We start from the raw sequence: 16,448 nt of genomic DNA on the forward strand, positions 1-16,448 counted from the left end.
ACTACACTTCTGTTAGAGAAATTAAAATGTTTACCCTCCTGTGACCTGATCCACCTTACTTTAGTATAACTGAAACACTTCTCAGTTGTTTTATTGTGTATTGTGGAAATATAATTGTTGCTCTCAGTGAGCACAGTTTGCTCTACCCTTGACTATTTGATAAGGGCCCAGATGTCTTTCTGTGTGATACCACCTCCCTTTTGTGTTACCATGAAAACTGATGTGTTGGACTGCAAATAGCCAGTGATCCTCATGCTGTACCAAGGTGCTGTGTGACTGTTACTCCTTGCAAGTACAACTTCTATATAATCTTACCGAAGTTCGTCCTCTGAGTCTGTTTGTTAAAAGAATTTACCTAACAACTTGGGGGCTCATCCTGGATTGCAATATTTCCTCTTCCTTCCAGGTTTGGACTTAAAAACCGTGCACAGGGGAGTCTAAGACTCCTGACTGAAAGCCCTCCGCCCCGGTCCCATAAGGAAACAGTTTGGAGCATTGAGAAGCTGGGATCTGCTGTGAGGGGAGAGGAGTGACGCGATTGAATTTTGAAAAGAGAGACCAGAGACAGACTCCTGTAAGGTAAGAGAAATTTTATAAGTGAATAAGTGAATTGAGTAGGGACTTAAAAAAAAAGTAGTGTGAAATTATTGATTTTTGTGTGAAGGGAGTCAATGGGAGTTTCTGGCTCTTTGGGAGCCCCGGGTGGGTCCTGGGTCCTTGAGGTCATGCAAGCAGAGTAGAGTGTTAGTGGGTTACTGGCTCATATCAGGCTGAGAGGTTAGTGGCTTCAAAACGAAACTCTGACTAAAAATATCATTGACTTGACTTGAGTTCGGGAATTCAAACAAAACCGAAATTTGTGTGGCCTCGGGGACACTGGCTCAAACGTATTCCGGTAAAACCGAGCAGGGCTTTCAGGAAATCAGAAACTCGGGACGAACCCATAAAGCGGTCTGTGGGAGACCCAAAGTAAACTAACCCCACAGTCTGTGGGAGACCCGGAACAAAAAAGAACCCTGGTGCAGCGTCGAAAGTGCTTTTGAGGATAAGGCCAAGAGAGAGTATTGGTACCAAGGGAAGAATATAAAAACATAGAAATTGTAAAAAATTAAATTAATTTTACAAAAGGGGAGAAGGAGCCTATAAAAATAATAAGTGTAGGCCTATTATAATAATAAATAAATAGCAGTGAGTAAAAACAAATAGTAACTGAATATAAAGAAATGAAATGGGTAATAAGAACACTAAATTAGAAGAACTAGTCACCTGTGACGCAAAATTGATGCATCAAAAGGATCCTAAAAATATAGAAAAATTAGACAAAAGGAAAAATAAGTATGTTTTTTTTTTGGGGAAGTTAAACTGTGATGACTGTAGAAACTCAGTAAAGGACATAAAGAGTAAGAAACTCTTCTAATCAGAAGGATCGGAGAAAAGAAGGGCCGTTTGCAGCACAAGAATGGTTAAAGGAGGCAGAGAGTAGTCAGAGAGGGACAGAGGGAAAGGAAGGAGAAGAGAGACAGGAGCAAATAGAAAAACAGTTAAAGCCTCTTCACCAACATTGTATTTAGAGTAAACTGTTGAATTTACAGATGAACAAACAATGTCATGCTGTAGACCACCTCCTCATCCTAATAATCCACCACTGGATCAGCTTCCTCTGTGCACCCAGGGAGAGGAGGGCGCTGTTGGTGGAGCAATATTTCCTCCCACAGCGCCTTCTGATCCTGTGCCTCGGCCTCAATCTCCTTATGCAGAAGACAGACTGAAAGAGATGTTTAACACTCATAGTGGAATATCAGTACCTGAAGGTGCTGCAGAAAATGGGGATGGGTCGTATGCGCAGCAGTTAAAGGATGCCTTCTTTAATGGCCTCAAACCTGAAATTTCAGGATTTATTCAAAAGCATCAAATTGGCTGGAAAACATGTGTCCTGACAGAGACAAAAAATTATGCTGTGCATGCAGCTACTGTCCTCTAACAAAGAGCAAAAGCACAAAAGAAAGTTAGAAAAACAGCTGAAGTGTTTTTCACTAACGATGATAATGAAATGGTTTCTGAGTTATTTCCAGGGTGACAAGCCATGGTGTGAGAGCCGGGGCAGGGGACAGGGACGAGGTCGCGGCCAGAGACCTGGCAGACAGCAGATAGTTGATCATGACTGCTGCTATGTCTGTAAAAAGACAGGCCACTGGGCTAAGAGCTGCCCACAGAGAAAGACACGCTGCAGCAGGAGGGAGGAGCAGGCTACTCTGCATGACTAGACAACAAAAAAAAAAAAGGTCAGATGCAAAATACACACACTGAACAGCAGAAAAAGCTACAAGACTCACATCTGACTGAAGCTAACATTTGAGCCATGAAGAAGTAAATTAAATTATGCTTTAAAAAAAAAAAGCTAAAGTAACATTGATGGTGCAAGGCTTGAAGATCAGATTTCTGTTTGGTACAAAAACTTATAAATCAGTTCTTAGCTAAGTTTTCTCCTCCTACAGGAAGTCAAATACTTTTGTATGTAGATGATATTTTGATATGCTCTGAAACACAAGAACAATGCAAAACAGACAACATAGCTCTGCTTAAGTTTCTGGCAGAACAGGGACACAAAGTAAGTAAGAACAAACTACAGCTGTGGAAAAAGCAAGTTAGATACGTAGGACACAACCTTTCACAGCAAGGGAGAGCTCTAGACTCACACAAAGAAGAAGCTATACTTATAGCACCAAAACCACAAACTAAAAGACAGATGATGTTTTTCTTAAGTATGACAAATCTCTGCAGAGCATGGATACCAAACTATTCAGAGTTGTCTAGTCCATTGTTGAAATTGATTTATGACACACCTATGGCAACTTATGATAAAATAAAATGACTGAAATTGCTGAAAAAGCCTTTAATAATCTTAAAAGACCCTGCCCAGCACCTCTGTTTTAGGACTGCCTAATCATGAAAAATGAGTTTATGCAAACTGTAGATTGTAAAAATGGTCACATGACTTCAGTGCTGACTCAGCCTTATGGGAACAAAAACAGGCCTATTGCTTATTATTCTACCCAATTGGATCCAATAGCAATGCCTGAGTGTATTCAAGCTGTTATTGCAGCCTCCATGACAGTCCAAGCTTCAGCAAACATCATGTTGTTCCATCCTCTGACACTAAAGGTTCCACATGTAGTCTCTGTCCTGTTGTTGCAAAACAAGATTAGCATACATGTCACCAGCTAAACATCTGTCCTGCATGACTACATTGCTTTCACAGCCACATCTCACAATTGAACGATGTACAACTTTTAATCCTGCTACATTAATGCCTATAGCTGAGGATGGGGAGCCACACGACTGTGTTGTAGAAACTGAGAATAGAGTGTTGCCCAGGGTTGACTGACACACCTTCATGTGTACAATTCATCTACATTCATGTGTAAAATCAGTGGAAGTTGAATTTTTGGTATAATTTCAAAAAGATTATTTATCAGCCACCCAAGAGAACAAAAGACTTGGATGAGATCAGACTCTTTTCACATAAGAACTTAACACAAATACCTGGTCTTACCAATTGATCCGGTCTATCCTCTTTGTGTATGAGATTTCAACTATTCTAAAAAGTTTTTTTTTTAAAAATCAATCAGGACCAGACAAAAGAAGAACATCTGTAAATTAAAAGTCAGGTTCTTTATGAACAAACTTAAAAGGGTCAGATCTGTTTTGCTGGGACCACCTGGATCTCCTTTGCAACCAACACTAAAAAAAAAAAAACACCCATTTTAAAAGAAATATTTCTTCTTATGGGCCATAGTACCAACACCCACACACAGGTTATAGTCAAAGATCAAGTTGTGGTGACTTAGGCGATGACTTCACCTCACCAAGGGTGAAAAACAGCAGACAGACGTGGGCTACCATATGATTCACTACTCCTTGATAAAAGAAGACAGAATGAGATTGACCAACAACTCTGCTACTGTGCTGAGGTCAGTGTTCCTGGGAAAGTGTTGACATAGTAAACGCGTCACTGGCCAGTGAGGACACTGATGTAGCTGTGGTTAGGGTGGAGCTGTGGAGAAATTCTACAGTAGCTCAATTACTCTTCTGCTTTGGCGGATAGGCTCATATATAAAAACCAGGGAAGAGTCGATGGCATTTCTCTTGATAAATTATCAGCATTTCAAATTCACAATTATCTTTCAGTATATTAATTAACTCAGTGTTTCAGCACTACATCACCATAAAGTACAACAAAAGTGCGAAGGGGCTGTACTTTCCCAAATCAGAGGACCCTAATTGAATTGAAATAACCATGTTGATAAGTAGAGAAATGTGTATAAAATAAAGGAAGAAAGAAAGTTCCCTCGTGGCCTAAGGCAGTAAGCACAAACTGCACCATCCCTAGATTGAAGGCTGAATACTGATCTTGCTTTCACCTCCGTTCCTCTCATGTCTCTACTGTTAATAATAGGTGCCCCATGGCTAAGGGCAGGGGTCAGAGACTAGGTTCATTTGAGAGCCAGTTCTTCCAGTATTGTGCAATGCGGGGCCAACAAAGTTTTATAGGCAGAGACTACAGATGCAAGTAAGCAGCACATTTACACAAATGTTGGAAATGTCAGTCCTGATTAATGTGCACTCTCTCCAAAAAAAAAGGCAATATACAGTATATACATTTTCTTAATAACAGAAAGTGAATAATAGAATAAAATAATAAGGAATAATTTGGCAGTGGGAGTCAGTTACAAATTACCCTACTGCATTTTGAATTATTGAAGTATCACATTCCTACTATGTACAGTATCACAGTGGTTCTTTTAATCAAGAAGGATAGTTCAAAACCATAAACCTCATAAAAAGCGCTATTAAAAAAATGGTTGTCCCAAACCCAGCATGCTCAGTTGACATAATCAGGGTTGGGCACAGTGTCAGACCTCCTAATGATTTATTTTACTGTTACCATTTACTCTTGATCACACAATGTCATACTGAGTTGTCAGGAGAAACATTATCCTCAATATATCCTGTCTCATAACCCCTTTCCCAGAAAGATTTCCACTTCTGCTGAATCAGAGGGGAACAGGCACGTGTAATAAATCCACTGTGGACTGAGGTGTATGTGTGAGAGAGGTGAAGCAACAAAAAGAGAATACATGTGTGTATTTGTGTGAATGTGACAGACAGTGAGGGATAGATAGAGCTCTATGCTATATAATCCTCAGCTCTCATGCTGTCTTACTAGGAAATGTTGAAGGGGCATGTGAATGTGTGTGGTGTTGGCTTTCCTCTGTCCCTGCAAGCTAAACAGGTGGGATTTAAGAGGGCAATCGAAAGCCTGCAGGGCAAGACTGGACTGTGCAGGGAAGCAGGGGAGAGGATTAGGGAGCACAGGAGCAGGAGATGAGGGCCCCAGTGTCTCACTTAATCTGGATGTGTGCTGGTGCCAAGGTCACAGGTGATGATGTGGTATGCAAATCATCAGAAACTAAAGCTCTCTGTGTGTCACTGCCATCTGGATGCCTGCTCATACATCATGCCAAGGGCTGTGTTTGTGTGGTGACATTGAAGTGACACTGAACATACTAACTCATTCACACCCTCAGCTCATATGCCAACCCTACCATCCTGGATCCAAACCGGATCCCGTATATGGTACTGTACCATCCATTTAAATTGCACTTATTTCAGTATTGCGATATTTCAGTATTTTGGAAATATCTTGATTCATATTGGAATGATATGACCAGTTTGTGTTGCAGTTTTTCAAAATCATCATCTAAATCGTCATCTAAATTTATTTCCCATTATTTGGAAGTTGCATACATTTACAAATTATTATATACTGTATAAAAATATACTATATATATATATATATATATATATATATAATATGTTACCTTTAACTTAAAACTGCACTGAATCTGATATAACTGTTAAATGGGCTTTTTTTTTTTTTTTTTGAGTAAGGCATTTCACTAAACTGGAGGCAAACCTTTTCCTGTTTCCCAAATGTAGCACAGTGGAAAAAAACGTATCTATTTTATTAAATATGTAAAGTTCAAAGCCACAGCTTTTGGTGTATTTTGTACACTGAATAATGTGATTACTGTAAATGATGTTCTGTGACTGTATATCTGCAACTGCCTGCAATTATAATTTCTCCATTTGGCCGCATGGGGGCAGCCTGTGTCAGTAAGAAGACAAAGTAACATCAAAAGCAGATTTCATCCATGTTGTTGAGGCAGGTGTACAGTACACGAACAGATCAGATTTCCCCGCTCAAATATAATACTGTTTCTTTAAAAACAGTGAGGGTAGAAAAAAAAAACCAAACTTTAAATTCTTATTTGTCCAGATTTCATAGTATCTGGTTAGAAATGCGTATGAACAGTCTGACAAACAGCAGAGCAGATGTCCTGTTGGAAACATTGGAGTTTTCAGAATGAAAGAAATTATAAAAGTACATAGTACTAGAGGTGAAGTATGTCATCAGAGACAAGGCTAACAAACTGTAGACCACCTGTAATGTCTGTTCGCAGCTTCAAAGTATATAATCTCTTGTATTTTTGGAAAACACAGACATCCCTCTCTAAGACTGATGATGACATGCAGAACTGTGTGGTGTATCCTTCAGTTTGGCAATGAGAAACGTTAAAAGCCAGCATAACCAAATACATCTGCATACTCACTATAACCTCTGAGATAGCATTTTAAAAGGACTAGAACATAACAACATAAACTCCCATGTTGCATATACAAACAATAAACATCCTGAGAAAAATCACATTCACATCCACCTCTGTAATAAGTTCCTAACATTATTCTATTAATTTCTATTTCTATTTCTAATTTCTATTCTATTCTAATGCATGCTCAAGCTTCAATATACACATTACTGTCAAACTGGAACATAACTAAAATAACTAGACATGGTTTAAAAAAAAAAAAAAAAAAAAGGCTTTCAAACTTTTAATTTCAAATCTCTGTGCACCTGCTTCTGACTATAAAAAATTGTCAATGTGGTTTTCCTTGTGTGTATGATGCAAGAGCACAGTGAGTGTGGGTGTGCAAGTATGTGTGTGGGCGATGATGTGGGCCCTGAGACAGACCTGCAAGAGTGCGGATTTGCATCATACAGGAGCGCGTGCGTGCGTGCGTGTGCACGTGTGTGTGTGTGTGTGTGTGTGTGTGTGTGTGTGTGTGTGTGTGTGTGTGTGTGTGTGTGTGTGTGTGTGTGTGTGTGAGTGTGTGGATGTGTGTGGATGTGTGTGTCTGGTCAATATGTAAGCTGCTCTTCCGGTCCCATCTACCCAGGAGGACTGAGTGATGAGCACACTATATAGATAAGAGGCAACATTACATGCTGTGGCCCTGATTGTGTATTTGTGTGTGGACATCTCAGCATGGTTGAAGCACAGAAGGAAAGACTAAAAAGGTAAGTAACAGAAATGCAGTTTATCAAAGAAACAGCAGCAAATTTTCATTAAACAAACACATACAAAGAAAATAAAGGAAAACAAACTAAACTCTGTCCTTTCAATTAGACACAAAGTTTGTTGAGCCTATAAGCAATAAACTGACACTAGATACAAATAATACACTACATCCATACCTGTGCTTACACAGCTAATGACAAATGTATACTGGTCTGTTTTTCTGCTCTCTGCTTTTGGATGTAAAAGCAGAGCTTACATTTAAAAGCTATGTAAATCTCTATAGTCTTCTAGTGTGTGGCTATGAGCTGCCAGTGTCACAAGGTGATCTATTACAGGATCACTTAATCAGGAAACTTGATGCGTTAACAACACAGCTCACATACAATATACTCAGAAAAGACAGACAGCACGCCAGTCCTCGGGGGGGTGGTAATGCAACACCTGTGTTTCTGTGTGGGGAAACACAAATGAGAAATGATTATGAAGTTAAAGAAGAGCTAAAGGTGAAAGGGAAGGTGAGGAAGTGTAAGACTGCAATGAAAGATATGAGAACTGGTCTGCAGGTAGATTGATGAGTAAGCAGATTGGAGCATGCAGACAGCGATGGTGTGACAGCTGGATTTAAATTTGGTGTTAAAATAACACTGTCCTCACTCTCACACCCATTCACACACTTATAGACTGTGACTTCCAGAGGCTCCTTTTCCTCCGAGTTCTCGTCTGTCAGTCTGGGCCCCTGAGGCCCTCCAAGTATTCAGCTGCACTCTCCACAAAAAGCACACTCACTGGTTACTACTGCTATTCTGGGAGCTTCCTTTTTGCTCCCCCACTCCCTTTTAGTCCCTTTCCCTCCATCCTCATACTTTCTCTGTTCACCTTTCTTCACTTGGTCGCTATTTTAAAAGCCAGAGTAACAAGTAATTCAAAATTAAGTTGACTATAGTACTTGAATAACACTAATTATAAAACATTTTATTGGTTAGACAACAAATTACACATCACACCTTTGTTGAGCTGAGTGTCCCTTTTGGCAGAGGAAGGACGCCACACCTGCCACTGCTCCAATTACAAATTCATTTACAGAACTAAAAGCAGATGATATGGTTTTGAAAAGTAAACAACTGAACAGGTAGTAAGTTAAGTGTCCATGAGGGCATCCACTGCCACAAAGACATGTTGGCACAATTCCTACGCTCACAGGCACACATACTGTACACACTCAATGTGTGTTTCTCATGCTTCCTCTCTGCTCCATTTTAGCTCTCAAAACAAACTGGATTATTTTCTCTTTTTGTACTAAGGGTTGCGGACACCTGTCTGGCTGGCCAGCATCCTGTGCGTGGGTCTGTTTGCGCTTCAGAAACAGAGGGGTTTCTATTAAAGCCTCTAGTGTGACTCTCATTTTCTCTTACTTGACATCATCAGCTAAGAATTGTTATCCAGTGACTTGGTCCTGCAAATAGAAAATAAATAAATCACAGACATAACAGGTCCCCTTCAGATATGCAAACACAAATAGGAAACGGTCAACCACAGCCACTGCCTGTTTTTTCTTTTTTTTTTTAAGTGTTTATCTTCACATAAACACACATATAAAACTTTTGTTTTCTTTTCACCACCATTCTGCTATTCTAGCTTTAACACACACACACACACACACACACACACACACCCTCACACACACACACACACACACACACACACACACGGAAAACCAACATGACATCATCCCTAGTGTTTGCTCCCCTCCATTTTAAAGGTGAATAGTTCCCATTCAGACATAAACTGAACTGGCCTGTGGACCTTCCCACTCTCAAGAAAACACAGTCACTGTTGAGCATGATCTCATGTCTGCTTAGCTCACATACACAAACACAGAGGCAGAATAACAAACAGAAAATATGGCAGATAAATGTTCAGATACACAACTAAATCCATGCGTGTTTAAATGGAGTACACTACAGCAAAAACATGCACAGCACACAAACACACCCTGCTGCAGCAAACTCAGAAAAAACAAGGCACTGGCACAGCACGAAGGTCTGAGATGTTGAATGTATGAGCATGTGTGTGCACATGCACGCAGTCTTTTTACCTGCAATATTTGAGCCACTGAAGCCTGGTGTGACTTCCTGGTCTGGGTCCAGCGTCCTGCAACACAGCAGATGCTACTCTCAGGTTAATGACTGAAAGTCAACCACATGCAGGCAAGGTCCCCAGTCCATTGAGATAAGAGTCTGTACAGCTACAAGTCCATGGCACTGTGAGGTTAGCACATGCTCACATGATTTCATCGCCATCCATTGGTAAACACAAGCCCAGGACGTTGCAAGAATTGTCTAGAAAAAAAAAAACAATTCAGAAATACGAGGTAAGTATTATCAATGACTACAGAGTGTCTCTGCGGTAAAGAGCCCTGTTGACAGCTTGCCTTGTCACCTCTAACTGCAGATCTTCTTCTGCAGAGGACACCATAAGGCAGACAAACAAGCCCTGTGTCCTGAGTAACTGAACATGACCTGCATCCATGGGTCTTTGTGTATCCACAGAGAGACCTAATACTGAGACAAGGAATCAGAGCCTGAGCCATGGGGACATTTACAGGGTTTCAAGAGAACTGACCTGGAGGGCCCCCTGCATATACATACTTAGTTTAAATGATGAACACACAGGCTAATAATATGCACATTTTATGAAAATGCTAGGTTTAACACTATAGTGCTGTAATAATACATAATAATGATCAGCTTTTTAAACATATATACACACCTGAAAGTTCTGGGACATCAATCAGCTTTCATGTAGATCCTATATGGTCTACCACTACTCTTTATTTTAAGGCAAATGAAAGTTCACATCAATTAAGGTTGAGGTTTAGCATAATCTAAGCTTTCAGCAACCACCAAAACCAAACACCTGAAATGAGTTAACCTCAGAGATGAGTAACTCATAATAATACCATTACAAAACAAAAGCGAAACAACTGTTGTCACAGGTATTTGATATTTTTGATTAATTTGCAGTATAATCACCTTGGATCAAATTCAAGAGCTGACAGACAAGATGTGGTGAATGTGAAACTATTTTACTGTAGCCTGCTGAATCAATCTTCAGTAGGCTACTACCGGAAGCAGCATCGAGTGTTGGGTATGAATCGACTTGACATTGTTCCAAGCCAGGTCTGGGGGCTGGGAGAGGAATGCCTGAGAGGCCCCGTGCAGGACAGGGCAGTATGAATAAACCAATGCAATTCACACAGACGCATGAGGACGCAGTCCACCCACCACCTAGTCAAGTAGCTGACTGGCGTCTACAGTGTCAGAAGAGAAGCTCACAACAAGGAGGAACACGAAGCTATTCTTTGTCCCTGCATACGCCCCACAAATGACTCCTTTGTCTGAGGGAACAGCCAATGTGACTAAACAGTGCAACACAAACAGACACTAATAATCATACAAGCTCATAGGAATAGTTGTAGTTCAGTCATGCCATTCATTTATTGATAATGCACTATCAGCGATGGCTAAAAGAGTAACTCACGTCTTTTTTTTTTGTTCCTGTTCACAACAAACTGTAACGTGCCAGAGGGCAACATCATGCAACCCAAGCAGATTGTACATTTTGTTATGCAACACAGAGTGGACAGGAGAGGGAGGAGAAGGTACTGTGTAGTTTACTGCTGCAGTCCCCGCCCTGGCACATAGACACATAAACAATGCCAGTACCTAGAGAGTGTAAGAAAGACCCAAATAAACTACAGTATGTACAGTATGTAGGGGCCACAATAAATCAGGTCTCATGCATAAATGAGATCAGAGTGTTAACTGCAATCAATGTCAACAGCTATAGGCATTAACAAAAAAAAAACAAAAAACAAAAAAACTATCTTTAATCTGCACTTTTACATCAACAAAACCTACGGTAGAACAATAAGACCTATGGTTTATACAAGATAAATTATGAGATCTAAAGTAATACGTGTATTTTACTGCAATTATTTTTGTAGCAGTGATAGCAGTATGGCTCTAAGAATGGCAGTGTTGTTCCAGATTTTTCAGTAATTTATTGAAGCTAGTGTCCTCTTGACTTTTTGTCAAATGCCATCACTAAATCAATTATTTAATTTTCCATAATAAAACACCACAAAAAAGAAATTCGTAATTCAATCTGTATTAATAAATCGCAGCATGCCAATAACTAGGATTATGAACTTGGTAAACATTACCTGCTGCTCATTATCATGTTAGCATTATAAATGTGGGCATGTTAGCATTGCTGTCCCCAACTACATCCCCACAAAGCTGCTAACACAGACCAGGTATAAACTGTTGTTTTCTACATAGATGCATGTATTTCTACTTCAGTATATGTTGACCCACTTCTCACATTTATCCCCTTTAGTTACGCTACGGCCAGGCAAAGGCAGTTAATCAGCAGTCACAAATGACAGTGATCCTGCAGTCAAAATTTGCACACCTGATAGCTCTCACCTGATATGATGCAAATTAAGACTCAAACAAATTCAAATGTGTATCTGTAGTTCAACTCAGGCTAGTGATATCAGTCTACCACAAAATTAAACATCTTCTATCATTAAAAAAACCTTATACCCTTCAGGGTGACTAGAAACCTTTCCTTTACTGTATTTTCCTGAGGTCCGTCCTAATCCACTCACTGCATTAACAGTAAAGCCTTTCATTGACGATCATCAAGGATCATGTTTAGTTTACCAGAAGATCTTGAACACCAACCATTATCTTGTTCTTTTAGATTACTAACAACACATAGAGTGAATTATTTTTATGGAGATACTGAAGCTCAGTTCAATATCTTGTTTTGATGATGTCTCTATGGACACTGAACAGTAATACTCCAAGGCTGCTAGGCTACTATAGTAATAAGAGATAAGAGGCCAGAACAACTAAAACCTCTTCTGAGGACAAAGCAAGGCTGCGGTCAGTGGGGCATACAATACGACAGAGAACAGCTACGCTTTCTCTGCCAGTCAGCGATGAAGAGGAGCGAGTATGAAGAGTTACTAATCCTTCTACACTCACTATTGCTGTATCACAAACACACACATTTCAATAGTTGCTATGGATAGAGAAGGAATGAATCACCACACGTCTCGTTTACATATTGTTCCATTTCTAAAATTTCTGTTTTTTCATTTTTTACATTTATCTACCCCAGACTGAATTAAGTGCATATAGATGTGGACTGTGGAAAGACAATTGACACATTAATGCCAATTTGAAACAGAACTACAATTTTTAATCAAAGGAGTAAATAGTAAAAAGAGTTCTTGGGAAACAAATTTCAGCTACAAATTATTATAGTACAGAGTATTTCCCGCAAACAGGATGGTGGATGTAAGATTATCTTAATGCAGGAACATGTGATTCACTCCAAGAGGATGGCTCATTTATACGTTTTAAATTATTTTTACCAGAAAATAGCTATATCATACTTTGGCTACACAGCCTGCACTTTTGGTTTCTCTATTTTTCATGTTGGCAATAACAAAAATTGTACAAGCACAAGATTAATACCAGCTCCAACTAGGGGTGATAAGGTTGAAAAAAAACATAAGAACAAAGTTGTAAAACAATTTTAAAATCCTAAAAAACATTTTGTTCCTTATCTGCTCATGAATTACACTAAACTATCGAGTTACTATGAAAAGCTGAAAAGCCTCTTGACACTGGTTATCTTACCCCTGTTGTCAATCCTAATTACCATCTTGGACTTGCAGTATAAACTAGAGCTTGAATTGCTCTGAGTCATCAAGTCGTTTCCACATTTTTTTAATAACGCAATAAAGTGGTGTAACACTGCTCTAGACTGTGACATCCAGTTGCTGAATTGGCACGGCCCACATTTTACACTATTTCTGTACTGATAACTGGGCATCAAGCCAGTATTGACAGTCTCCTCTCTATCCGTCTTATATGCCCAATCACACTGTCTCAGAGCAGGAATAATAGTTTAATACCGACACATTTAGGTCTCACTACACCACACCACATGCTGCCATTAGGAAGAAGCAGATTCAATTCATAAAGCATTACAATAGCAATATATAGGAGGTCTTGCTGTATAGATCAGTTACAACCATAAGCCATAATTTCTACCATGGTGTTATTAAATATTAGCAGGCTCAGTAAGTTACCTTCCTTTCTAAAACTGTTATGCTCCATGTTTGTGCAAAACAAAATCAAACTAGACCTGATATGTAACACTAGCCATGCAAAGTACCGTGTTAACTCTAGTTTTCACTCTAGGACTATTAGGAATCTGTAAATTGGAGATCATCAAAAATATTTCACCACCCAAATAAAATCTGAAATTCTCCCTTACAGAATCAGTCTGAAGATTGTGTCTCGTCTGTCACCAAATAAGTCTGGTCCTCAATTCAGTCCTCTTAGTAAGGACTGCATGACTGGCTGTGTTAGATAATGTGCTTAACTGCATTTATGTCATATGACTGTCCCCCTCATCCAATTAGTTTAGTAAATAATGTGAAATCCCGAAGTAACACGATCAGCGCCCAATTTCGAGCAGCAGTAGAAAAAGAATACGACAAAATGTTTGCATGGGTTTCAATGCCAAAAACACCAAGAAAGAGCAGCAGAAAGGAGAGAGGGTACCCCTTCAGTACTTCAAAATCATCCTTTTTTATCCTGCTGGAAATGCAAGATAACAACAGCAGTAGCAAACCCTAAAATGTGCTACTGTATGAACATGCGGCTTTTACATGCAACCATTATACTGACAATAGGCAGCTCTACCACTGGCTGTCACTTCACTTCAGCTGTTTTACAGCTTCTTCTTTTTTAGCTTCAACACAATCACATCCTGTATTTTCTTGCAACATCTAGTGTAAGTGCATCCGCCTTTGTCTAAAAGTGCCTAACGTGTGCAGAAAACTGCATATAAGGGTGGAGACACACAGCTCTGACCTCAAACAGCTTTAGCCACAGGCTGTTGTCAGTAAAAGTGGTGAAGTTGCTGTTGTGTACAAGGACATTTACATGCAACACTTTAACTGAATTAGCCAATTAACTCTCTGATTCTATTGTTTTCTCAGTTGATAATAATAAGCTGAATTTCTTGATGGACTGAAACAAAACATTGGCTTTCTCACATTCAACAGACCAAACAATTCATTTAGAAAATACTTTCAATCGACTAATGCTCTACATGAAGTCACGCAAAAGCATACTTTGCATAAAAACATTACATGAAACAAATCACATGTGGCATTCAGCAATGTACCTGATTTGTAAGACGAGCGTGGACTTTTACCCTGTCAGAAGATACTGGGTCAATCTGATTTTATAGTCAAACAGGCAACCATTACATTTATGTGTACAAATAAAATAAAAAAATCTGCCACACATGAAACTATGAGCATTACTCAGAGACAAGATACAGATAATGGCTATTACAGCTGGTGTGTGTGTGTGTGAGTGTGTGTGTGTGTGTGAGAGAGAGAGAGAGAGAGATGTGACTGCACAGACAGAAAAGGATAAAGTAAAATATGAAGCAGAATGAAGATACAATAGTGACAGAATTTGACAATCCCTAATACTTGTTGCGACTTCTCCATGAGGGTGAGTGTGTGCCTCGTGGGATTTACACAGTACCAGGTAGAGAGCTGCCCTCGGGCCTCGGATCTGATACCAGGTGTGTCAGGTGCGAGTGAGAGAGAGACAGCAGGAGAGAGGAAGAGAGATAACGTACAAGTGGGAACATGAAGAGCCTCCGCGGTGCTAACCTTCATTTTCCGTCTTTCTTAAGTCTAATACTTTTAGGTATTTTTATCCGTCCGGAGTGGTCTGACCGCTGGGATGCAAACTGATACACAGCACAGCGTCACAAAACCTTGAATATCCAGGATGTGTATTTGCTTCCAGAGGGAGAAACAGGTTAAATCCTTTCACAGATAACAGACTTCCCAAGTGACACCTTTTCAGTTTCGACTCACCTGTGCTGCATGCATGTCCATTTAATGTTAGTTAGTGAGCTCCATCAGCGACTGCAGGTTGTGCAACAAAGTGCGGTTAGTGTTTCACAACAGAGGGAACAGCAGCTCTCACCTGTTGGCTGCTTCCCGCCCTCAGCCTCTACAGCTGGCTGGTAAAACCAGTGGCTGCCCCACACATCAGCTTTCTCTCTGTTAACTTTTCATTGCAAAACACACGCTACGGTCATGTTTTTAATAAGTGAGTGCGCCCCAGCTTACCTGTCACCCTCAGCTCCGGCCCCGCAGAGACCCGGCTACAGCCCCGCCAGCCCTGACATCCTCACCGCCGGGACAGAGCCTCGCTCCTAGTTTCCTAAAAAGTAGCTCCTGACCTGCAGGAAGACCACAGCTGGCAAAGTTTGCACCAGTCTGGTCCGAAAACACAGTCGGGGTTTGAGTGCCGAGGCTGCGCCTGGCGTCAGGTCTTTGTGCACCACAAAGATCGTCTGTGTGGTTGAGATGGGTCACTTCACTAACCGAAACCAACCGCCTCGTATGTGCACGTGTAGTAGCAAAATATAATAATATAAATGTTTTGCTTTAAAAAAAAAACATGTTGAGTATTTATTCAAAATAAAACCTACTAAACGAGTTAAGGCATATGGTATAATTGTTGGTTTGGAATAGTTTTATAATGAAGGTTAGAAGTCAGGTAGCATATTATTCCTATTCCTATTTCTATATATATATTTTACATTTTAGTCTAAAACTAATTCAATCTCTTCATGATGATCTGTTGGTGCGGCGGAGTGAGACGTCTTTGTCTCCATATCTCTGGTCCAGATTCAGGCTGTCAGCCCACTCTTAAAGGAACATGCCACTGTTTTGCAATATTACTACAGTTGCAGCTTCTACGAACAGGTTAGCCAATTGTTTTGTATGATATATTGAGGTGTATTCACATTTATAACCATCCTCCTTCTTAAATACATAAAGACATTCACTTCAGGAATTTCCAAAAGAAATATAAAACTTGGAAAACTGAAAATATGATTTAC

General features: G+C 39.9%; 1 protein-coding gene across 11 annotated transcripts in view; it reads right to left on the minus strand.

Annotated features, from left to right (window-relative positions):
* Positions 1 to 15,878, minus strand: part of tnk2b (tyrosine kinase, non-receptor, 2b) — a 48,453-nt gene extending 32,575 nt beyond the window's left edge. For 6 of the 11 annotated variants that reach the window (XM_026312758.1, XM_026312749.1, XM_026312754.1 and 3 more), the window contains exons 1-2: positions 15,670 to 15,878; positions 9,517 to 9,760 (exon numbers count right to left, since the gene is read on the minus strand). The gene's annotated coding sequence lies outside the window, so the exon portion shown is untranslated. Of the gene's footprint in view, positions 1 to 9,516; positions 9,761 to 15,411; positions 15,430 to 15,669 lie in introns of those variants that run through there. The other 5 variants (XM_026312759.1, XM_026312752.1, XM_026312751.1 and 2 more) reach the window with 3 other exon arrangements.
* Between the last annotated feature and the right edge of the window lie 570 nt (positions 15,879 to 16,448).

Source organism: Mastacembelus armatus, chromosome 17, assembly GCF_900324485.2.
Source record: "Mastacembelus armatus chromosome 17, fMasArm1.2, whole genome shotgun sequence".
NCBI lineage: Eukaryota > Metazoa > Chordata > Actinopteri > Synbranchiformes > Mastacembelidae > Mastacembelus > Mastacembelus armatus.